Below are 25,768 nucleotides of genomic sequence, written 5' to 3'. Positions count from 1 at the left end.
AACAAATAAAAATTTTTTATATAACTTACATCTATTTCTGTTTCTGTAAAGCTTACTGAGTTTTTACAATATAATAGTGACCCCAACTGTTTGTGTGTGTGTGTTGGATAGATTTGGTACCTCTTATTTTAGTCGCTGATTTTTGCATTGTATTTTTGGTCATTTTAATAATGGGATAGCAAATAGTGCTTCTATAAATTATCTATTCCTATCTATCTATCCATCATCTATCTACCTATCATCTTGTGATCTATCTATTAATAGTTACACATTAGGATATAGTCTTGTCAATACTGCCTTTCAAATTATTTAAAATGCCTTCACAAAAATTTATTTTCTTGTCTAGCTTTTCTTCTCATTTTAGTGAACATATTTATCTGCATATTTAAAAATACAGAAAACCTACTAAAAATGACAGATAAATATCTGTGATGCAGAGAAGGAACACAAGGAAAGACATAGGAAGTCTTTTACTGTTTATACACATCAAAATAAAAATCAAAGGCAAGTCAAGAGCTAGAATTGTCCAATAGAAACAAAAGAAGCAAGCAGAGAATACCCAGGCCTCTACCCCAGGGAGGAAGAAAACATGCACAGCTGGTTACAGATCACTTGGGTAGTTGAATGGTGGTCCCTGGTCTCAGAAATGGCTTTCTTTGTATCAGTGACTAACGTCACTTTAATATATCCTTTCTTTAAAACAAATCACATTTCCCTAGATGATAAGGAAGGCAAAGTGTCAGCAAGGACAATGCATCAGGCAGGAGCATCCAGAACTGTTCAGTAAATAAAGCTCCTAGCTCCCCAGAGCCCTGCTGAGCCAAGTTGGGTTTGAAGGGTGTATTCATCCATCATGTGTAGGTTTCTTACACAAACACCAAAATGTAATGAAATATCCTAACACAACCTGCCAGTAAAAAAGAAAATCCAGCTTTTTATTTCCATGATTTTCCAAAAATCATGGGATTAAAACTGCATGACTCCAGGGAGAAGAAACCAAAGTCATGCAACTTGAGCACAGATTCAGTTAGGGAAGTAAGAGGCTGGTAGAATAACTGTGGAAGAAAGGACTCCTACTTACTTACAAAACAGAAATAGAGTCACAGATGTAGAAAATAAACTTGGTTACCAAAGGGGAAAAAGGGAGGAGGGATAAATAGAGATTAAAATACACATACTACTATATACAAAATAAATAACTAATAAGGACCTACTGTGTAGCAAAAGTAACTGTACTTAATACTCTGTAATGACCTATCCAGGAAAAGAATATTAAATAAGAATAGATACATGTTTATGTATTACTGATTCACTTTGCTGTACACCTGAAACTAACACAACATTCTAAATCAACTATACTCCAACAGAAATTTTGAAAAAAGAAAAAAAAAAGACTTCAAATCTGTAGCACAAGGAGGTAAAACACACAATACTGAGGATAAAGAAAAAGAAATACCAACCTGTGTTCAACCTTTTATCAGATCAGATCAGATGAGTCCCTCAGTCGTGTCTGACTCTTTGGGACCCCATGAATCGCAGCATGCCAGGCCTCCCTGTCCATCACCAACTCCCGGAGTTCACTCAGACTCATGTCCATCGAGTCAGTGATGCCATCCAGCCATCTCATCCTCTGTCGTCCCCCTTTCCTCCTGCCCCCAATCCCTCCCAGCATCACAGTCTTTTCCAATGAGTCAACCCTTCGAATGAGGTGGCCAAAGTACTGGAGTTTCAGCTTCAGCATCATTCCTTCCAAAGAAATCCCAGGGCTGATCTCCTTCAGATGGACTGGTTGGATCTCCTTGCAGTCCAAGGGACTCTCAAGAGTCTTCTCCAACACCACAGTTCAAAAGCATCAATTCTTCGGCACTCAGCCTTCTTCACAGTCCAACTCTCACATCCATACATGACCACAGGAAAAACCATAGCCTTGACTAGACAAACCTTTGTTGGCAAAGTAATGTCTCTGCTTTTGAATATGCTATTTAGGTTGGTCATAACTTTCCTTCCAAGGAGTAAGCATCTTTTAATTTCATGGCTGCAGTCACCATCTGTAGTGATTTTGGAGCCCGGAAAATAAAGTCTGACACTGTTTCCCCATCTATTTCCCATGAAGTGATGGGACCGGATGCCATGATCTTCGTTTTCTGAATGTTGAGCTTTAAGCCAACTTTTTCACTCTCCACTTTCACTTTCATCAAGAGGCTTTTGAGTTCCTCTTCACTTTCTGCCATAAGGGTGGTGTCATCTGCATATCTGAGGTTATTGATATTTCTCCTGGCAATCTTGATTCCAGCTTGTGTTTCTTCCAGTCCAGCGTTTTTCATGATGTCCTCTGCATATAAGTTAAATAAACAGGGTGACAATATACAGCCTTGATGTACTCCTTTTCCTACTTGGAACCAGTCTGTTGTTCCATGTCCAGTTCTAACTGTTGCTTCCTGACCTGCGTACAGATTTCTCAAGAGGCAGATCAGGTGGTCTGGTATTCCCATCTCTTTCAGAATTTTCCACAGTTTATTGTGATCCTCACAGTCAAAGGCTTTGGCATAGTCAATAAAGCAGAAATCGATGTTTTTCTGGAAGTCTCTTGCTTTTTCCATGATCCAGCAGATGTTGGCAATTTGATCTCTGGTTCCTTTGCCTTTTCTAAAACCAGCTTGAACATCAGGAAGTTCACGGTTCACTTATTACTGAAGCCTGGCTTGGAGAATTTTGAGCATTACTTTACTAGCGTGTGAGATGAGTGCAATTGTGTGATAGTTTGAGCATTCTTTGGCATTGCCTTTCTTTGGGTTTGGAATGAAAACTGACCTTTTCCAGTCCTGTGACCACTGCTGAGTTTTCCAAATTTGCTGGCATATTGAGTGAAGCACTTTCACAGCATCATCTTTCAGGATTTGAAAGAGCTCAACTGGAATTCCATAACCTCCACTAGCTTTGTTCGTAGTGATGAGTCTTAATGTAAAATCAGAGATTTGATAAGAGCCATCTAAGCTTTTCCTCCTGTGCAATTACCCTTAATTTGCAGTGGACTACATTTTATTATCAGAGAAGGCAATGGCACCCCACTCCAGTACTCTTGCCTGGAAAATCCCATGGATGGAGAAGCCTGGTAGGCTGCAGTCCATGGGATCTCTAAGGGTCAGACATGACTGAGCGACTTCACTTTCATTTTTACTTTCTCGCGTTGGAGAAGGAAATGGCAACCCACTCCAGTGTTCTTACCTGGAGAATCCCAGGGACGGGGGAGCCTGGCAGGCTACTGTCTCTGGGGTCACACAGGGTGAGACATGACTGGAGTGACTTAACAGCAGCACATTTTATTATGAGTGTTTCTTATCATAGAGAACTCTATTTAAAGATTTAGGAAAATAATCATTTCAACTATTTGACATTTCCTTCAAACATTTTCCATTTCAGTGTTTAAATTGATGTTTTGCTGTTTCTGCTCAAAAGTTGCAAGACAGAAAAGAAAGTTAAAGTGACTTAGATCAACTATTATTTGCTCTAGAATATTTCTTTCCAAACTCAAATAGATACAATGTTTGTACTGAAAGGTTGCCATTACAAATTTTTTATGTCTAAGCTACCCATTTTACTTTCGTGGAGAATGAGTTCAGTTATATTTAGTGAGATCAAAGGTCCTCTATTTTGAAAAAACTGGTCCATGAGTCAACAGTATCAGCATCACTGCTGCTGCTAAGTCACTTCAGTTGTGTCCGACTCTGTGTGACCCCATAAACGGCAGCCCACAAGGCTCCCGTGTCCCGTTCCTGGGATTCTCCAGGCAAGAACATTGGAGTGGGTTGCCATTTCCTTCTCCAATGCATGGAAGTGAAAAATGAAAGGGAAGTCACTCAGTCCTGTCTGACTCTTCTCGACTGCATGGACTTCAGCCCATCAGGCTCCTCCGTCCATGGGATTTTCCAGGCAAGAGTACTGGAGTGGGGTGCCATTGCCTTCTCCAGTATCAGCATCACCTAGGAACTTATTAAGATAAAAATCTGTATTTTAAGAAGGTCCTCGATGGTCACATGCACATTAAAGCTTTAGAAGCATCACTTTGTATAACTGACTCAAAAAGAAACTAGAAGAAGTAGGATTGGGATTAAGAATCAAGATTTAGGGTGATGGATTGTAACTTATGGTGTTATCTGGGCTTCCCACGTGCAAATGATCCCACCTGCAAATGCAGGAGACATAAAAGAAGCACGTTTGATCCCCTGGAGTAGGGCATGGCAATTCACTCCAGGATTTTTGCCTAGAGAATGCCATGGACAGAGGAGCCTGGCAGGCTTTGGTCCATAGCATTGCAAAGAGTTGGATACGACTGAAGCTACTTAGGCTGTGTATAATTTTGAATAAATTCACTAGTATATTATACGCCTGCATATACTGAGGCATTGCAGCTCAGTAGTACATTTGTGGAGGTGAAGAATCAAGTTTTAAATGATTATCTAGATTGTGATCTCACAGAGTAAAATGTGCTGCTGAATAAAACTCTTTGAGAGTCCCTTGGACTGCAAGAAGATCAAATCATTGAATCCTAAAGGAAATCGATCCTGAATATTCATTGAAAGGACTGATACTGAAACTGAGGCTCCAATACTTTGGCCACCCGAGGCAAAGAACTGACTCATTGAAAAAAACACTCATGTTGAGAAAGATTGAGGGCAGGAGGAGAAGGGGCTGACAGAGAATGTGATGGTTGGATGACATCACTGAATCTGTATGAGTTTGAGTAAACTCCAGGAAATGGTGAAGGACAGGGAAGCCTGCCATGTTGCAGTCCATGGAGTCCCATGGATCTGGACACAACTTAGCAACTAAACAACAAGAAACATTACTATGAGATAATAATACTACTTTCTATACTTTGAGAGCTAAGTGGAGTAAGTCAGACAGAGAATGACATATCACTTATAAGCAGAATATAAAATAAGGTACAAATGAATTTATTTATAGAATAAAAACAGATCAACAGACATACAAAACAAACTTATTTTTACCCAAGGGGAAAGGAGTGGGGTTAGGGTTAGATTAGGAGTTTGGAATTAGTAGATACAAACTTCTATATATAAAATAGATAAACAACAAGACTCTACTGTATATCATACGGTACTACATTCATTATCCTGTGATGAACCATAAATGGAGAAGAATATGAAAAAATACTTATATATGTATGTATAACTTAGTCACTTTGCTGTACACCCAAAACTACCATAACTTTGTAAATCAACTACACTTCAATAATAAAAAATAAAAATAACAAGAGCTCTGTTAAGTGGGGTTGTTCCAAGATAATTTTCTGACACAACCTTCATAAAAAAAGGTTTCTATGTGTTTCTACCCTTTCTTGTTTTGTTACTAATAAAGACTTTCTCTAGAAAAATATCTGAGGCTCTGGATCAGGCAGCAGCAAGACAGTGCACCTTCCTCTCAGGAATGCTTTTTTTTCAGAAGTGCTTGAGCTTCTAGTAGCAATAAAAATGTTTCCTTTATGCAGTGAGGTGGGGGTGGGGGATGAGGAATCAAGGCTTGGAAGGAGCTGTTCATTGTTTTACAGGCAGTCCATGGTCACTCACACACCCAAACCCCCAAGCAGAGAAGACCTGACAGGAATGACAAAGGAGGTTTCCACAAGAGAAAACCTGCAGAAATAAAAATGAAAAGGCTGACTTACAACAGCAGTATTATGTGCAATGAATTAGGTGAATACATTGCATACCAAAAAGTACTCTCCCTTTGGCTCAAAGACTCAAATCAAATTATATTACCATGAGAGAACATCACCTCCAAAAGGCATTGTGATTGTGGGTTGGCAGGAATATCCCTTTGAAGCATTTGCAAGTATTTCCCATTACATGGCTCCCCACACCACTGCTTCTCTGGTAGCTCAGCTGGTAAAGAATCCAACTGCAATGCAGGATACCCAGGTTCCATTCCTGGGTCGGGACAATCCACTGGAGAAGGGAGAGGCTACCCACACCAGTATTCTTGGGCTTCCCTGGTGGCTTATCTGGTAAAGAATCCACCTGCAATGTGGGAGACCTGGGTTTGATCCCTGGGTTTGGAAGATCCCTGGAGATGGGAACAGCTACCCACTCCAGTAGGCTTGGAGAATTTCATGGACTGTATAGTCCATGGGTTGTAAAGAGTTGGACACAACTAAGCAACTTTCACTTCCCCCTTTTCTGACTGAATAGAAAAGAGAGGACTCTGTTGAAAACATCAAGCATGTCTCTCAAGAATGGATTTTTTGATTCCAGGTCCAAAATAATCATATACTTGCAAAATTTCATTTGCTTAAACCATCAGTAATTATGCCTTTCTTTGCGCTATCAATTTTCACAATATTATATCCTCTTATTCAAAGATCTAGAAGAGATGTGGTGGGTTTCTATTTCAAAACAAACTTAATGGAGAATATATTTGAAGAGCAGACTACCTCCTTAAAATCTCTTCACCAGTTGAGCAATTTCACACTATGGACTAAGGCACAGAATTGTCAATAAACATTTACAAAGCAGTATGTGTAACTAGGAAAGGGCTTAGATACCGTTGGAGCTTCTCTGGTATTTACTTAGCCAGATGAGGTTCCTAACCAAATCCCTCTCCTGACCTTCAAGGAAATGTTTTAAATCTTATCCTGGACTTCTCCACAATTGCCTTAAATTCTACCAGGATCTCTAAATCTTGGCACTGGGGATGTTTTGAGTAATTCTTAGATGTAGGAAAGGCTTCCCTGGTGGCTCAGACGGTAAAGCATCTGCCTGCAATGTGGGAGACCTGGGTTTGATCCCTGGGTTGGGAAGACCCTTTGGAGAAGGAAATGGCAACCCACTCCAGTACTGTTGCTTGGAAAATTCCTTGGATGGAGGAGCCTGGTAGGCTACAGTCCAGGGGTTGCAAAGAGTCAGACATGACTGAGTGACTTCACTTTCCTTGACGTAGGAAATTGTCCTATGAGTTGTAGGATGTTTAGAAATATACCTGGCTGCTACTTGCTGGTTCCCAGGACCATACCCTTCCATTGTACTCATCAGAAATCTTTCCAAACCTTGTCAAATGTCTCCTGAGTGCACAAAAATCACTCTCAGTTGAGAAGTACTGAATGAAACAATGCCTCAAGCTAAATGCGCTCTTTTTCTTCTAAATATGATTCTTTTCCTGGGTTCCCAATAGCTACTCTGATATCCAAATTGGAAATTGTCATTCACACCTCATAAATTTCCCCACCCAAACCTACTTTTTTGTGCTTCTGTGCATTTCCAGAAACAATATCACCCTAGGAAGAAAATATCCAAGCAAAAATTACAATAAAAAGTGAGAAGGCCCTTAAAGATGGGCAGCTGAAGCAGAAGCAATGTTGATGAAGTCTGATATGCCATGTGTGGGTGATGAGAAGTCACTAGACTTGTCCCCTGAGCACTTGAAGAGGCTTGATGTGGATGGACGAGAATGGAAGGAAAAACATAGTCGTTAAAAGGGAACTTTTAACTTCAATACTATGTTCCCTCAACAAAACACCATCGGGTATGTGCCAGACGTGGGGAAGTACTCAAAGAGAGAGGAACGAGAATAGAACTTATCAATTAAAAAATTTTTTTAATTTTGTCTTTCTATCACAGCACAAACTATTATATATTTCATTAAGCCCCATAATGTAATATAATAACAATGCCTGTTTTTAAAACCATGCTGTAGTTGTCTATTATCACTGAGCAAACCAACACCTGTCTCTCCCTGGACTATGTCAATGTGTTGCTGAACTCCAGGGAAGCCACACACATCAAATTCTAAGATAAAGCTTTCCCTGGAGTTGCAGGTGTACAGCTTTGCCCCCTACCCACATTCTGATGCCTCTGAGGATCAGTGCAAAAGTCTCCCAAATAATGTGTGTGCTTCCAGTTTTACAGTACACTCATCCATACTACACATGGTAGAGAGCATGTGATCTTTTTTTTTTTTCTACTGAGATACAGAATATATGCATTGGAATGAAAAAAAATATATATGTGCAGAATGAAGGATAGTTATGAAGAAAACAGCATTAAAGCCATCACCCATGTTGAGAAACAGAACCACGCCAGTTCTTCAAGGAACCAATGGTGACTCTTCTTCATGATCCTATTCCTCCTTTTCTCAAAATGATATTATCCTGGCTTTTGTAATAATAATGTCTGTGCCAGATGTTTATAGCTTAATCTCCATGTCTTAATTTCCAAGCAATATGAAATGATCTTCAATATGTGTCTTCATTATATGTGACCTTGCATAGTTTTACTTGTTTTCCATTTTACCTAAATTTTTAAAAAGTAACAAAAAGTTATTCCTAAGATTCTCTTATTTTCTAAATATCAGTATTACTGTCTTCATTTCAATTTCTGAAATATTCTGTGTTTTTAAGCTTTTTATGACTCATTGTAGCCAGATATTTTTTCATTTATAGGTTGTTTTGTGAAACCTCATTTTAAATTTATTTCATGTTTCTGTGACATTCTTTTGACTGTTAATTTTAGAATAATTTTAGATGTACAGAATTATTTTGAAGATAGTGCAGAGAATTAAGATAGTTTTCTTACATCTCAAACTCTTGTTTCTTCTATTATTAACATCTTACATTGGTAGGATGCATTTGCCACAATTAGCACATCAATAGTGATACCTTATTAACTAAAGTCCATCTTTTCATGAACACTAAATATTCATTGGAAGGACAGATGCTGAAGCTGAAGTGCAAATACTTTGGCCACATGATGTTAAGAGCCAGCTCATTGAAAAAGACCTTGATGTTGGGAAAGATTGAGGGCAGGAAGAGAAGGGGATGACAGAGGATGGGATGGTTGGATGGCATCAGTGATCCAATGGACATGAATTTGAGCAAACTGTGGGAGATGGTGAAGGACAGGGAAGCCTAACATGCTGCAGTCCATGGGGTCACAAAGAGCTGGACATGACTGAGCGACTGAACACCAACAAATCTTTTCTTCAGGTGTCCTCCATGCTCACCAATGTCCTTTTCCTCTTCCAGTTCCCTTCCAGGGTACACATTATATTTAGTCCTTCTCGTCCTTCAGCTCTTCTTGTTTGTAACTCTTTCTCATATTCTTTCTTCTAATGACCTTCATGGTTTGGGAGGTTGCTGATCAAATATTTTGTAAGATGTTCTTCAAATGAGATTTTTATGATATTTTCCTCATGACTAGCCTGGGGTAATGTTTTGTGGGGAGAAAGGCCACTCAGAGATGTTACTGAGTCCAAGCTTGCTCAGTGCACGACAGGTCAATAAGTCTACAGTCAGTCGGGGCACTGAGGCAAGGAATGTGACTTTATTCAGAGAGCTAGCAGACCAAGAAGATGGCAACTAATGTTTCAAAATAAACATAGTGTCTGGGTCTGGATGCCAGGTTCTTTTATACATCAGAGATGGAGGGAGATGAGGAAGCAAAATAGAAAGACCATTAATCTTGCAAGTATCTCCTAGAATGGCCAGCCAGGGAGGGAATGTGTTAATTTCTTCCTTCTTGTAGTCATCCACAGGTGGTCAGAGTCCTGAACAAAGGCATTTTGGTTTAATATTCAGGCAGAAATGGCAGGGTTCCTGGAAGTAGGCTTTTAGGTATGGACAGAGAACAAAAGTGATAGAAAATAAAGGTTAAAATAAAAGAAACAGATCCAACATGGAATCAAAATTGACTCTTCCTGGTAACAAGAGGAAGTGCCGTGCTGTGCTTATTCGCATAGTCGCGTCCAACTCTTTGAGACTCCAGGCTCTCTGTCCATGGAATTCTCCAGGCAAGAATACTGGAGTGGGTTGCCTTGCCCTCCTCCAGGGGATCTTTCTAACTCAGAAATTGAATATATATATACTGAGTCACTTTGCTGTACAGCAGAAATTAACACATTGTAAATCAGCTAAACTTAAACAAAATAAATTTTTTAAAGAGTTGTTTTATCAATAGGACCCATTACTGTTAACTTTGATCATCTTGCTTGAGGTTGTGACTGCTGAACTTCTCTCCTGTAAAGTTACTTTTCCTCTTTTCTTTCTCTTTGAAAGAAAGTCATTTTACTCACTCAAGGTTTGAGTGTCCTGCTTCAGGATAAAAGATCTAGGCTTAAATTATTTGGAATTCTTTCTTACAGAATTCCCATCCATTTATTTATTGATTTTAGAATTTTCTCCCTCATATATTTATTAAATTGGAGAAGGCAATGGCACCCGACTCCTGTGTATCAATATAGACTCATGGATATTTATTTTATACTCTAAGTTGTAATTAAAGGCTACTTATTTTATTGCTCAAATAGTCCCAGCATTGGCAACTGGGAGTCTTCTGTTGGCTCTGTGTCCTTTTGACATGCTTTCATCATTTTTGGTGTATTTGTGTACATGTGAATGTGTGTGTAAATTTTGTAAATATCAGTTCAGTTCAGCTCAGTCTCTCAGTCATGTCCAACTCTTTGTGACCCCATGAACCTCAGCACACCAGGCCTTCCTGTCCATCATCAACTCCCAGAGTTCACCCAAACCCATGTCCATTGAGTTGGTGATGCCATCCAACCATCTCATCCTCTGTTGTCCCCTTCTCCTCCTGCCCTCAGTCTTTTCCAGCATCAGGGTCTTTTCAAATGAGTCAGTTATTTGCATCAGGTAGCCAAAGTATTGGAGTTTCAGCTTCAACATCAGTCCTTCCAATGAATATTCAGGACTGATTTCCTTTAGAGTGGACTGGTTGGATCTCCTTGCATTCTAAGGGACTCTCAAGAGTCTTCTCCAACACCACAGTTCAAAAGCATCAATTCTTCGGTGCTCAGCTTTCTTCATAATGGTACAATGATATTATAGGGGAAATAAATGGGAAAGGAAAAGTTGCACAAAACTTGTTCAACCATATTGGTATATGATTATGAAATAGCACTGAACTAATTACTTGCATATTTTATGTAATTTGGATACAGAAGCTTAGAGATTTGGACCCATTATAGAATTTTTTCTTAATTGTACAGTGATATGGGTACAAGAAAAAAAGCAGTAGGAAAGAAGATAAAATTTCATTATGAAAAGTTCTTTACTTCTTCCCTTCCTTCCTTCTTTCCCCACTTCCCACTTAAACCATCTTATTTGTTTCCATTTTTTAATGTCTCATAAGATATTTATAGTGATCTACAATGTGCCATTTTTCCCCATAAAGATTTCAGAATATTTTTTCCTATGCAGATATTTTTATAACTTATACCAAATAATTGAGAATAGTTTCTAAAATTGGGGGCAAAATAGGACATTTCCTTCAGCCCGAACTGAAACACATTGCTTCTGCATCTGACTTTCTTTCTCTCTTTCTTATTTTTCTGTTACTTCTTTTCTATGGACTTAGCTGCATTCTAGTAGACTCATTGCTGCTGCTGCTGCTGCTAAGTCGCTTCAGTCGTGTCCGACTCTGTGCGACCCCATAGACGACAGCCCACCAGGCTCCCCCATCCCTGGGATTCTCCAGGCAACAATACTGGAGTGGGTTGCCATTTCCTTCTCCAATGCATGAAAGTGAAAAGTCAAAGTGAAATCCCTTGGTTGTGTCCGACTCTTAGCGACCCCATGGACTGCAGCCTACCAGGCTCCTCCATCCATAGTATTTTCCAGGCAAGAGTACTGGAGTGGGGTGCCATTGCCTTCTCCAGTAGACTCAATAAGACCATTCAAAACCATGTGTTATTTTACAGGAATAAGAATAGATTGTGGAACTCCAACAAAGTAACACAAGATGGAAAAAAGCCCTGTGTAGATGACAAGATAAAAAAACCTATTAACTTTTGATTCAAAACCTAACAAGATTGTTGTCTTTAACAGAAACCAGAAACTCAACAGTACTGAAAGCGTACCTACTATTCATATTCTTCTATGGTTAAATGACCTCTGCTTCTCGCTCTGGAGAGTTATAGTATTGTTTCTTCATGTCCAGTGTTTTGAAACTTTTTAACAGTATGCTTAATAAATGCATGTTTTTGTCTACTGTGCTAGACAACCTGGAAACTCTTGTTTTTCAAATTTGGGATTTTTCATTTATTGTGTTGGTAATTTTCAGTTTCTGGAAAATTATTATTCAGATTTCTACATAATTTCTAATTGTACTTCTTTACTATTTTCCAACCAAAAATTTATTTTTGCTCTCTTTCTGGAAGTTTTTTTCAAGGTTGTCTTCCTCATCATTCATTTGTATTTCTCATTTTGGTTTTTAAATTTTTTAACTGTCAAGAGCACTTTCTGTTCTCCAAATATTCATTTTTTACTGTATTCTGCTCTTGTTTTAGGGGTGAAGTATCATTCCACTATCTCTCAATTAATTGGTGTTGGTGTTAGTTTTTTTGTTTTTTAAGTTTCCTTCAATTTTCACAGTCTGTTTTGTAAAGTTGCTTTTTCATAATTGTTTGGTTTGGCCTCTTTCACAAAAATATTTTTTTTCAAGTGTCTGCTGATCATTGGCTGTCTGTTCATATTTATGAATGAGGAATCAGTGAGTTATTAGAATTCTAGATATGTGAGAACAACTGGTCAACCACAGCTTCATTGCAGCCAGTCAGAATCTTCAAGAAATACTGTTCCAGGTTCACAATGATTTACCCCTTCTGGGAGCTGAGTGGTGGACATAGTGCACATACATACTCACTTAGTTCCTGCACTTTTATTTATTTATTTTTCTTATTTTATTTTTTAAATATAAATTTATTTATTTATTTTTTCCCATCCTGAACCCTCCTCCCTCCTCCATCCCCATACCATCCCTTTGGGTCGTCCCAGTGCACCAGCCCCAAGCATCCAGTATCGTGCATCGAACCTGGACTGGTGACTTGTTTCATACATGATATTATACATGTTTCAATGCCATTCTCCCAAATCATCCCACCCTCTCCCTCTCCCACAGAGTCCAAAAATGTTCTATGCATCTGTGTCTCTTTTGCTGTCTTGTATACAGGGTTATTGTTACCATCTTTCTAAATTCCATATATATGCGTTAGTATACTGTATTTATGTTTTTCCTTCTGGCTTACTTCACTCTGTATAATAGGCTGCAGTTTCATCCACCTCATTAGAACCGATTCAAATGTATTCTTTTTAATGGCCGAGTAATACTCCATTGTGTATATGTACCACTGCTTTCTTATCCATTCATCTGCTGATGGACATCTAGGTTGCTTCCATGTCCTGGCTATTATAAACAGTGCTGTGATGAACATTGGGGTACATGTGTCTCTTTCCCTTCTGGTTTCCTCAGTGTGTATGCCCAGCAGTGGGATTGCTGGGTCATAAGGCAGTTCTATTTCCAGGTTTTTAAGGAATCTCCACACTGTTCTCCATAGTGGCTGTACTAGTTTGCATTCCCACCAACAGTGTAAGAGGGTTCCCTTTTCTCCACACCCTCTCCAGCATTTATTGCTTATAGACTTTTGGATCGCAGCCATTCTGACTGGTGTGAAATGGTACCTCATTGTGATTTTGATTTGCATTTCTCTGATAATGAGAGATGTTGAGCATCTTTTCATGTGTTTGTTAGCCATCTGTATGTCTTCTTTGGAGAAATGTCTATTTAGTTCTTTGGCCTATTTTTTGATTGGATCATTTATTTTCCTGGAATTGAGCTGTAGGAGTTGCTTGTATATTTTTGAGGTTAGTTGTTTGTCAGTTGCTTCATTTGCTATTATTTTCTCCCATTCTGAAAGCTGTCTTTTCACCTTGCTTATAGTTTCCTTTGTTGTGCAGAAGCTTTCAAGTTTAATTAGGTCCCATTTGTTTATTTTTGCTTTTATTTCCAATATTCTGGGAGGTGGGTCATAGAGGATCCTGCTGTGATGTATGTCAGAGAGTGTTTTGCCTGTGTTCTCCTCTAGGAATTTTATAGTTTCTGGTCTTACGTTTAGATCTTTAATCCATTTTGAGTTTATTTTTGTGTATGGTGTTAGAAAGTGGTCTAATTTTCATTCTTTTACAAGTGGTTGACCAGTTTTCCCAGCACCACTTGTTAAAGAGATTGTCTTTAATCCATTGTATATTTTTGCCTCCTTTGTCAAAGATAAGGTATCCATATGTGTGTGGATTTATCTCTGGGCTTTCTATTTTGTTCCATTGATCTATATTTCTGTTTTGTGCCAGTACCATACTGTCTTGATGGCTGTGGCTTTGTAGTAGAGCCTGAAGTCAGGCAGGTTGATTCCTCCAGTTCCATTTTTCTTTCTCAGGATTGCTTTGGCTATTCGAGGTTTTTTGTATTTCCATACAAATTGTGAAATTATTTGTTCTAGCTCTGTGAAGAATACCATTGGTAGCTTGATAGGGATTGCATTGAATCTATAAATTGCTTTGGGTAGTATACTCGTTTTCACTATATTGATTCTTCCAATCCATGAACATGGTATATTTCTCCATCTATTAGTGTCCTCTTTGATTTCTTTCACCAGTGCTTTATAGTTTTCTATATATAGGTCTTTAGTTTCTTTAGGTAGATATATTCCTAAGTATTTTATTCTTTTCATTGCAATGGTGAATGGAATTGTTTCCTTAATTTCTCTTTCTGTTTTCTCATTATTAGTGTATAGGAATGCAAGGGGTTTCTGTGTGTTGATTTTATATCCTGCAACTTTACTATATTCATTGGTTAGTTCTAGTAATTTTCTGGTGGAGTCTTTAGGGTTTTCTATGTAGAGGATCATGTCATCTGCAAACAGTGAGAGTTTACTTCTTCTTTTCCAATTTGGATTCCTTTTATTTCTTTTTCTGCTCTGATTGCTGTGGCCAAAACTTCCAAAACTATGTTGAATAGTAATGGTGACAGTGGGCACCCTTGTCTTGTTCCTGACTTTAGAGGAAATGCTTTCAATTTTTCACCATTGAGGATAATGTTTGCTGTGGGTTTGTCATATATAGCTTTTATTATGTTGAGGTATGTTCCTTCTATTCCTGCTTTCTGGAGAGTTTTTATCATAAATGGATGTTGAATTTTGTCAAAGGCTTTCTCTGCATCTATTGAGATAATCATATGGCTTTTATTTTTCAATTTGTTAATGTGGTGTATTATACTGATTGATTTGCAGATATTGAAGAATCCTTGCATCCCTGGGATAAAGCCCACTTGGTCATGGTGTATGATCTTTTTAATGTGTTGTTGGATTTTGATTGCTAGAATTTTGTTAAGGATTTTTGCATCTATGTTCATCAGTGATATTGGCCTGTAGTTTTCTTTTTTTGGCATCTTTGTCAGGTTTTGGTATTAGGGTGATGGTGGTCTCAGAATGAGTTTGGAAGTTTACCTTCCTCTGCAATTTTCTGGAAGAGTTCAAGCAGGATAGGTGTTAGCTCTTCTCTAAATTTTTGGTAGAATTCAGCTGTGAAGCCGTCTGGACCTGGGCTTTTGTTTGCTGGAAGATTTTTGATTACAGTTTCAATTTCCGTGCTTGTGATGGGTCTGTTAAGATTTTCTATTTCTTCCTGGTCCAGTTTTGAAAAGTTGTACTTTTCTAAGAATTTGTCCATTTCTTCCACATTGTCCATTTTATTGCCATATACTTGCTAATAGTAGTCTCTTATGATCCTTTGTATTTCTGTGTTGTCTGTTGTGATCTCTCCATTTTCATTTCTAATTTTATTGATTTGATTTTTCTCCCTTTGTTTCTTGATGAGTCTGGCTAATGGTTTGTCAATTTTATTTATCCTTTCAAAGAACCAGCTTTTGGCTTTGTTGATTTTTGCTATGGTCTCTTTTGTTTCTTTTGCATTTATTTCTGCCCTAATTTTTAAGATTTCTTTCCTTCTATTAACCCTGGGGTTCTTCATTTCTTCCTAGTTGCTTTAGGTGTAGAGTTAGGTTATTTATTTGACTTTTTTCTTGTTTCTTGAGGTAAGCCTGTATTGCTATGAACTTTCCCCTTAGCACTGCTTTTACAGTGTCCCACAGGTTTTGGGTTGTTGTGTGTTCGTTTTCATTCGTTTCTATGCAAATTTTGATTTCTTTTTCGATTTCTTCTGTGATTTGTTGGTTATTCAGCAGCGTGTTGTTCAGCCTCCATATGTTGGAATTTTTAATAGTTTTTCTCCTGTAATTGAGATCTAATCTTACTGCACTGTGGTCAGAAAAGATGCTTGGAATTATTTCAATTTTTTTGAATTTACCAAGGCTAGATTTATGGCCAGGATGTGATCTATCCTGGAGAAGGTTCCGTGTGCATTTGAGAAAAAGGTGAAATTCATTGTTTTGGGATGAAATGTCCTATAGATATCAATTAGGTCTAACTGGTCTATTGTATTATTTAAAGTTTGTGTTTCCTTGTTAATTTTCTGTTTAGTTGATCTATCCATAGTTGTGAGTGGGGTATTAAAGTCTCCCACTTTTATTGTGTTATTGTTAATTTCTCCTTTCATACTTGTTAGCTTTTGTCTTACATATTGCGATGGTCCTATGTTGGGTGCATATATATTTATAATTGTTATATCTTCTTCTTGGATTGATCCTTTGATCATTATGTAGTGACCTTCTTTGTCTCTTCACAGCCTTTGTTTTAAAGTCTATTTTATCTGATATGAGTATTGCTACTCCTGCTTTCTTTTGGTCTCTATTTGCACAGAAAATCTTTTCCCAGCCCTTCACTTTCAGTGTGTATGTGTCCCCTGTTTTGAGGTGGGTCTCTTGTAGACAGCATATGTAGGGGTCTTGTTTTTGTGTCCATTCAGCCAGTCTTTGTCTTTTGGTTGGGGCATTCAACCCATTTACGTTTAAGGTAATTATTGATAAGTATAATCCCGTTGTCATTTACTTTATTGTTTTGGGTTCGAATTTATACACCCTTTTTGTGTTTCCTGTCTAGAGAATATCCTTTAGTATTTGTTGGAGAGCTGGTTTGGTGGTGCTGAATTCTCTCAGCTTTTGCTTGTCTGTAAAGCTTTTGATTTCTCCTTCGTATTTGAATAAGATCCTTGCTGGGTACAATTATCTGGGCTGTAGGTTATTTTCTTTCATCACTTTAAGTATGTCTTGCCATTCCCTCCTGGCTTGAAGAGTTTCTATTGAAAGATCAACTGTTATCCTTATGGGAATTCCCTTGTGTGTTATTTGTTGTTTTTTCCTTGCTGCTTTTAATATTTGTTCTTTGTGTTTGATCTTTGTTAATTTGATTAATATATGTCTTGGGGTGTTTCGCCTTGGGTTTATCCTGTTTGAGACTCTCTGGGTTTCTTGGACTTGAGTGATTATTTCCTTCCCCATTTTAGGGAAGTTTTCAACTATTATCTCCTCAAGTATTTTCTCATGGTCTTTCTTTTTGTCTTCTCCTTCTGGGATTCCTATGATTTGAATGTTGTAGGGTTTAATATTGTTCTGGAGGTCTCTGAGACTGTGATCATTTCTTTTAATTTGTTTTTCTTTTTTCCTCTCTGATTCATTTATTTCTACCATTCTGTCTTCTAATTCACTAATCCTATCTTCTGCTTCTGTTATTCTACTATTTGTTGCCTACAGAGTGTTTTTGATCTCATTTATTGCATTATTCATTATATATTGACTCTTTTTTATTTCTTCTAGGTCCTTGTTAAACCTTTCTTGCATCTTCTCAATCCTTGTCTCCAGGCTATTTATCTTGATTCCACTTTGATTTCAAGATTTTGAACCAATTTCACTATCGTTATTCAGAATCCTTTATCAGGTAGATTCCCTATCTCTTCCTCTTTTGTTTGGTTTGGTGGGCATTTATCCTGTTCCTTTACCTGCTGGGTATTCCTCTATCTCTTCATCTTGTTTATATTGCTGAGTTTGGGGTGGCCTTTCTGTATTCTGGCAGTTTGTGGAGTTCTCTTTATTGTGGAGTTTCCTTGCTGTGTATGGATTTGTACAGGTGGCTTGTCAAGGTTTCTTGGTTAGGGAAGCTTGTGTCGGTGTTCTGGTGGGTGGAGCTGGATTTCTTCTCTCTGTGGGGTTGGCTGAGGTCTTCGCTGGGATGCAGTGCAGCTCATTTCCTAAAGGTGTTGATTCAAAGAGTAATCCCTTTGGCAAACAACTTGCACTTTATAACTGGACGGGAAAATCTATTGGTGAGCGAGAAGGCTAAAGGAAACAAAGGCCAGTGGTGTGACCATGGCACAGGCCTGCAGTTACTCTTGAGGGGACCGCCTCAGCCCCAAGCCACAGTGACCACCTAACAAGACTGCTTTTCCTACATTTATTTATTTTAATTGGAGGCTCATGGGGATCACGTGTATACCCGTGGCAGATTCATGTTGATGTTTGGCAAAACCAATACAATATTGTAAAGTAGTTCCTGCACTTTTAATGTCAGATTCACATCATGACTGATGGACTCCATCATAGAGACCTGTGCTCTCCTTTCTCTCCAGGACTCTACCTGTTGAGAAAAGATGCTTCACTCACCCACAAAGGTGCTGAAGATGTATGCAGATCTAACTGCTTCTTAGGAGGCTTTCAACAAATGTCACTGTTTTAATCAAACTTCATGCTCAGTTGTAGCATTTCATAAAATGTTATGCCTCTACATTTCTATAATGCTTTATGCTATCTACTTTATACTATCTTTTTTCTGTTAAATATTTTATTTCAGTGTTCTATGGCCTGGGTTGATTGTAGGTCACTAAAAATCAAGTTGAAAAGAATGTCAGCATTATTGTTTCTTAAAGTCATAGGTACTGAAATGTTTTATATACTGAATCATACAGTTCTCCCAGCCACAGGAAACTTATAGTGTTATACCATCTGTCTAATGTATATTATCTATTGCTCTCTACAGGATTGTAATTTATTTGGGTCTAAAAAGACATTCAGAATTGATTTAATAGATATAAATTATAAGATAATTAAAAGATCTTATCAAATCATATCAGAATGACCTACAGTAATGAACACTTTAGATAAACATTCTTTAATGTCATTAATCATTATATGGTCTCTTTAAATGATTTGAATAAATGAATAAGTATCAAATATTCAGATTAATCATAGTGTCATATATTATTACACTGCACATCCAATAAATTGCTTGGTGTATTGTCATTCAGGCAATTACAACTTTCCTTTCTCCAGTAGTAAAACAGTAATTCTCATGTTTGTTTAATTTCCTTCTTCTTATAATGCTGTAGATTCTTTACTTGATAGAGGGGCAAAAAATTCTTCCTACCTGTAGTCCCTCTTGTCACACAAATTAAAATTTTGTTTTAAACAATTCCACATTTTGAAATAACATTAAATACAATGTAAATAAATATGTATATCTTAAATGAAACCACATTGGTATTCCAATTTATAAATATAAGTATAGAGTGCTACCTTACTCAGAATAAATGTGATTTTTATGTCAGATTACCTTTAAATCTGGTTATACTTATCCTATTATATGTTAATTTCCACTCCTTTAATTTTTAATTATGGGTAATTTTTTAGCTGATTTCATTTTTATCCACATCAATTAATAGTCATGTTAAGAAATATTATCCATATGATTGTGATACATATGTGATACCTATGATTAACAATCATATGTATTTTAGAAAACACATACAAATAAAATAAATTCATGTAATTGGATCTTCATGGGTTTAAAGAGAAGAGAACTTGATTTAGTCATTATAGATAGATTTAGTCATTATATAGATGTTGTGGAGTCAACAAAAGTCAGTCTGTGAGGATTTCCATTTTCATATTATTAGCCAGTGTTCTTCATACAGTAGAAAACAAGCAGATCTTATCTTGTAAAATTACTAAACATCATCATTAAATGGTGTAAATCAAAAAGGAAGATCAAGTAATTACATTGGTTATATAAGGAGAGGTGTTGATTTCCTTTATAGGAATGTCATTATCACCTATTAGATTTTCATGTTTAAGTTTGATCTGAAGAAACACAGAATATATGTCTAATATATATGGTAATATAGGAAATACTGTTTTTAGACAACAAAGTGCTGGAAATATGAAAAAGAAGTGATGATTTTGGCATTTTTCCAGAACTTTTAGGCTGCGGTATAGAAGTAAAAATAGCTCAATAATCTGAGCAGAGAAGATAAAAATTGGAGTCTGATGTTACTGAGGTGGTTGGAACTTACAAACTGAATATTGGAGGAAAGGGAGCTGTAAAAGAAAGAAGTATTCAAAGACTCAGAACAGTTGTGTCTTTCCTTGACACAAAATCCCTTTGAAGCTTATTTTGTTGTCATTAAATTTTGTTTGAATAACATAACATATATTTTGCTTCTCTAATTCAGATAATGATTATGAATTACCTAAAAAATGGATTTGATTAAAAATGAATATTATTGATAAAAAATTACTAAGTAACCATGTATTTCCATTTTCTTACATTTTATGTGTTTTATCATTACAGTTGGCTCCTGACTCTGAAGGTTTGTTCACACACTGTAATAGGTTCCTACTTAGTGCCAGTGAGGAGCATGCAGCTCTTACCACTGGGGACTTGTGCAAATTGCATAACACCTGGATTACTTAACAGCCTCTAATTTATTGAGTGAGCTGAGGATGTAATTACATGTTACATGACTATAACAATTTCTACATGCTCACTCTTGATGTAAGTTCTTATCTTGTGCTGGGTCATAAGAAGTCGTGAAGAGCACCAGTCCAGGGACCATATGTTAGATTTCAGGACATGAGAAATGTAAACCTCCGAGCAAGATCCAGATTCCCCCACAGCCAGTCCCTCCCATCAGGAAGCTTCCACAAGCCTTTTATCTTTATCCATCAGAGGGCAGAGAGAGTGAAAACCATAGTCACAGAAAACTAACCAAACTGATCATGTGGATCACAGCCTTGTCTCACTCAATGAAACCGTGAGCCATGGCCTTTAGGGCCACCCAAGACAGACTGGTCATGGTGGAGCACTTTGACAAAACATGGTCCACTGGAGAAGAGAATGGCAAACTACTTCAGTATTCGTACCTTGAGAACCCCTGAACAATATGAAAAGAATCACAGGGTAGCCATAAAAGTAGGAAGCTTAGAAGAACAGAGTTTCTACAGATTGTTATGACATGTTTCATAATATAACAAACATTTTACTGAGGTAAAATTCATGGAGTGGCTTATCTAAGAAGCTATTACTCAATACTGTAAGGAATTTGATAGAAGTATTTGAAATCTGCCTTATTCAGATACAGAAAATCTATGTATCTTTAAGTACAACATAAGTTACTGGAAATGACTGTTTATTAAGAATTAAAGCTACAGATGAAAATGTGAGATCATTTACTTAAGTTTGGGGAAAAATTTTTTAAATGAAGTAAAATTTACTTTAAAATACATTCCTTAACTTTTTTTTTTTATTACTCATCTTATTTAAAATAAATGAAATAGTTTAAGTATATATTGTCCCACCAAAATGATGCTGTTAATCCAACTTAGATCGGATAAATTAACTATTTAATAAATAGAAGCAAGCTTGCTTTTCACATTAAATGCTTTAAATATAAATATACCTTGTGTTTGTTTAAATGTGTGTATAGAAGTATAACATGAGGCAGGCAGTCGGGCTGCTGGAGTGCGGCGCCGCCGCGGGACCCGGGAAGCCGGCTGACGCGCGGGCTGGCCAGGCGGGGGGGGGGGTTGGTGCGCGGGGCGAGGCGGCTGCGGGGCTGGCCAGGCGGGGGGGGGGTTGGTGCGCGGGGCGAGGCGGCTGCGGGGCTGGCCAGGCGGGGGGGGGGGTTGGTGCGCGGGGCGAGGCGGCTGCGGGGCGTAGGGCAGGGGTCTGCAGGGCTGCCGTCTCCCGGGAGCCAGCCTCGCCGATCCCGGAGCTGGGTCTGAGCCCCGCGCACACCAAAGACGAGGCGGCTGTGGCAGCAGCGGCGGCCCCCCCGCCCCCCCAAAAAAAAAAAAGAAGTATAACATGAGTATATCACTAGTTATTGCTACAATTATAATTTACAACAGACTTCCATAAAACTTGGTGGCTTAAAACACCACTTCTTCTTTGTTTTTCTTGCTCATGAACCTGAGTTTGGCTTCTTAGGTATTAAAAATAAGTGGTGTGCCAGATAATGGCCTATGGACTCCTGGGTCAGCTAGACCAATTATTTTGGAGAACAATACTGAAGCAGAAGGAAACTCAAAGGAGTCATAGAAACCAGGGCACATAACAGGACAGAATTAGAACACTTACCAAAATCTCTGTCAAGAGCCAAGCTATAATGAGACTCAGCAGCTCCTAAAACTGTACCAGGAAGCAATAAACATTTCTTTTCCAACAGCACCAGAAGTAGGGCTGAAATATATGATCAAGGATTAAAGTCAATATCTATGTATGAGGTGTTTTCCAAATCCTTTTTAATGTGGGTACTTGAAGTATATCCAATTTCTCATGTAAATTATGGCTCTCAGACCTTGGAAAAAATACACCAGGAATCATCAAGTCAGTAACCAGATAAAGCATGATTCAATGAATGTATGAACAAAGATTAAGTGGATAGTTAGAACCTATATCTATGTGGGCATAACAAACGTAAAATAAGAAAATACTAATAAAGTTCATGCAACTAACAGAAGGAACAATCAATAAATAAACCGTTCTGTAGAATAACAGCTGCTGAAGACATTTAAAGCTTAATTCATGCATGGGAATGATGCCATAGGATAAAAACTATGCTTTTAAAGCTAAGCCTGAGAAACAAGAAAAATGAACAGAATAAGTATATTGAATTAAGCATTATTTGTAATAAGTTGTATAGAACTTTCTATCCAACTTAGAAAGCACAATTAGAAATACAAATCTCCAAAGGGGCAGTGGGTGAAGTGTCCACAGACAATTTATTTAAAATTTCTGGAAAAATAGAAGTATAGTTAAATGGAATGTAAAATGTTGGATTCAGGTTGTGGATGGTCTGTAAGACAATGCAAAGTAATACTTACTGCAACAAATGAATGCACAATAGCTATGACAATTATTATGGCTGATTTTCAGAATATATGAGAGAATATAAAATCTAATCATACATGAAGTTGGGAAAAGCCAAATGGGAATCTACAACTCTTTCCAATCCATCTAGAAATGTAAATATGCTCCAGTATAAAGTAGCAAAGATATATATTAAGACAGTCATAAAATAATACAGGATGTTTTAGAATATAATCAAACTCATCATATCAATATAATTCAAAGTTATAAGTTGTTAATAAAAAGGTTTTGTGAAATGGAGGTTTGTCAGACTTTAGAAGTGAAAGAATATGTGGTAAATCTGGCAAGATCTGCATGAGATGGAGGACAACTAATTGATGAAGTTTCCACTACTACAAGGGAAAAGGAAATGGCAATCCATTCTTGCTTGGGAAATTCCAAGGACAGAGGAGTCTGGCAGGCTATAGTCAATGGTGTGGGATACAACTTAGTGACTGAGCATGCCTATCACTTCTACAGGAGATACATGTCAGTAATTTATTCGTATCATATTCTTTGTACTTTCATAGCTGAAAACCACCAAAATCCATTCAAAGTCACATTAAAAGTGACCAGTTTGATTTCATGAGGCAGCTCCAAGGGTCAGTTCAATAAACTGATGATATTAAATAATCTATGTAGACAAATTTAAACATAATAGATATTGGTACATGATATCATAAAAGAAAATATATTAGGCTGATAAAATCATAGAATTTTTATAAAAAGTGCAACTTAGGTAAACCTTAGTTACATAATTAGAATCTAGTCTTTCAAGGAGTAAAAATACTTCAGTAAAACAAATAAACAAAGGCAATAATCTTTGAAAATAATAAATAAATGCAAAATTACGTATTTTTAATTTTTTCCTTTGGCTTTAAAAAATATTTTCTTTATATGGGAAATCTTCGACATTATAATATATAAACAAAAAACACTATTTTTGAAAAAATAATGGGTGTGATCAGTTTTTTAAAACAATCACAAGACAAACAAAAATTAAAAAACAACAACAAAAAGCAACCATGAAAAGATTTGCATCTTGTCATATTATAAACTTCCAAAGAAAGTGAAACAACAACAATATATTTTTGGAAACCAGAATACAATGCCTGGCACATACTGAAAAAACCTAAACTATACCAAATGAAAGAGGAGAGAGTAAAAAGAGCTGGCTTAAAACTCACCATTCAAAAAACTAAGATCATGGCATCCGGTCCCATCACTTCATGGCGAATAGATGGGTAAACAATGGAAAGAGTGACAGACTTTATTTTCTTCGGCTCCAAAATCACTGCAGATGGTGACTGCAGCCACAAAATTAAAAGATGTTGCTCCTTGGAAGAAAAGCTATGACAAAATTAGGCAGTGTATAAAAAGCAGAAGCATTACTTTGCTGACAAAGGTCCATCTAGTCAAAGCTATGGCTGTTCCAGTAGTCATGTGTGGATGTGAGATGTGGACCATAAAGAAGGCTGAACACCAAAGAATTGATGCTTTTAAACTGTGGTGTTGGAGAAGGCTCTGGAGAGTCCCTTGGACTGCAAAGAGATCAAACCAGTCAATCCCAAAGAAAGTCAATCCTGAATATTCATTAGAAGGACTGATCCTAAAGCTCCGATACTTTGCCCACTTGATGCAAAGAGCCAACTCATTAGAAAGACTGATTCTGGGAAAGACTGAAGGCAGGTGAAGGGGATGACAGAGGATAAGATGGTTGAATGGCATCACCCATTCAATGGACATGAGTTTGAGCAAGCTCCAGGAGATGGTAGAAGGACAGGGAAGCCTGACATGACACGTTCCTTAGAGGAGCAAATCTTTAGGCATTAAGTCCCTTACTCTTTGTTGCTATGTTTGGGACAGAGCATTTAGTCATAAATCCAAGTTCTTTTAGATAAAGTCATTTAATTTCTTTCAGATTTAAAGACAAGGAAGAGTGATGGAATCAGACATTCAGGGGGTAATACCATCTCTTCTGAAGTCTGACCTCAAAGAGATGAGCTCAGTCCCAGTCTGTCATGTTGCCTCTGACCGACGAATCAAAAATAATACTTTGAGGCTGACCAAGTTGCCTGGTGACAACCATAGAGGTTCTAGACAGATCGTCTTATGTAGTATTTTTCTGGGGAAGAAGAGTTTCCAATATCTCAGGAAATTTCAGGAATTTCATTCCTCCATGGCCCAAAGTGCCTCAGCTCTAGAAGTCCCTGCTCATCATTTCATGCACCAGACATTCCCCAGGTTATTATAAAAAGACTGATCCACACATCAGATCCTCTTTCTTTTCCCCTCTAAAGAGATACCGTTTCCCCATGGTCCCTCCATTATCATAAGATTTCTCATCAAATAATTGCAGGTGTCTTTTCTTTGAGATTAGCTATACATAGATAGGAGTGACTTGGTGTACACCAGATATGGCCTCTTATATTGCTTCTAAGATCACTGTTGATGAACAGAGAAGGGAGATAAGCAGAATACCTTGAATCATTTGTACAGCCAACTATGCCCTTTACCAAGAAAACTAATGTCTTAAAGTTCTATGAGTTGGAAAACATAAGACTTTTCACAAATGTGTTGCTGAGAACTTGTTAAAGTAACAATGGTGTACATGTGTCAAAGAACAATTGCAAGGGACAAATTAAACAGGCAAGGAAGATTTTATCAGGAGTATTGCAATAGGAGAGAGATTGAACTCCATTCTGCTGGAACAAAAGATAGGAGAAAATTAGGTGTTGTAGTGAGTTACTGGAAGTGTATTGGAGGGCTTTCCTGGGGTTGTGGAGGATTGGTCAAAGTTGCTAATTGGAGCTGACCCTCCCACAAAAACTGG

The sequence above is a fragment of the Bos javanicus genome, chromosome 17 (assembly GCF_032452875.1).
Source record: "Bos javanicus breed banteng chromosome 17, ARS-OSU_banteng_1.0, whole genome shotgun sequence".
Taxonomy (NCBI): domain Eukaryota; kingdom Metazoa; phylum Chordata; class Mammalia; order Artiodactyla; family Bovidae; genus Bos; species Bos javanicus.
The sequence above is the reverse complement of the archived record's forward strand: the minus strand, read 5'-3'. Positions refer to the sequence as shown.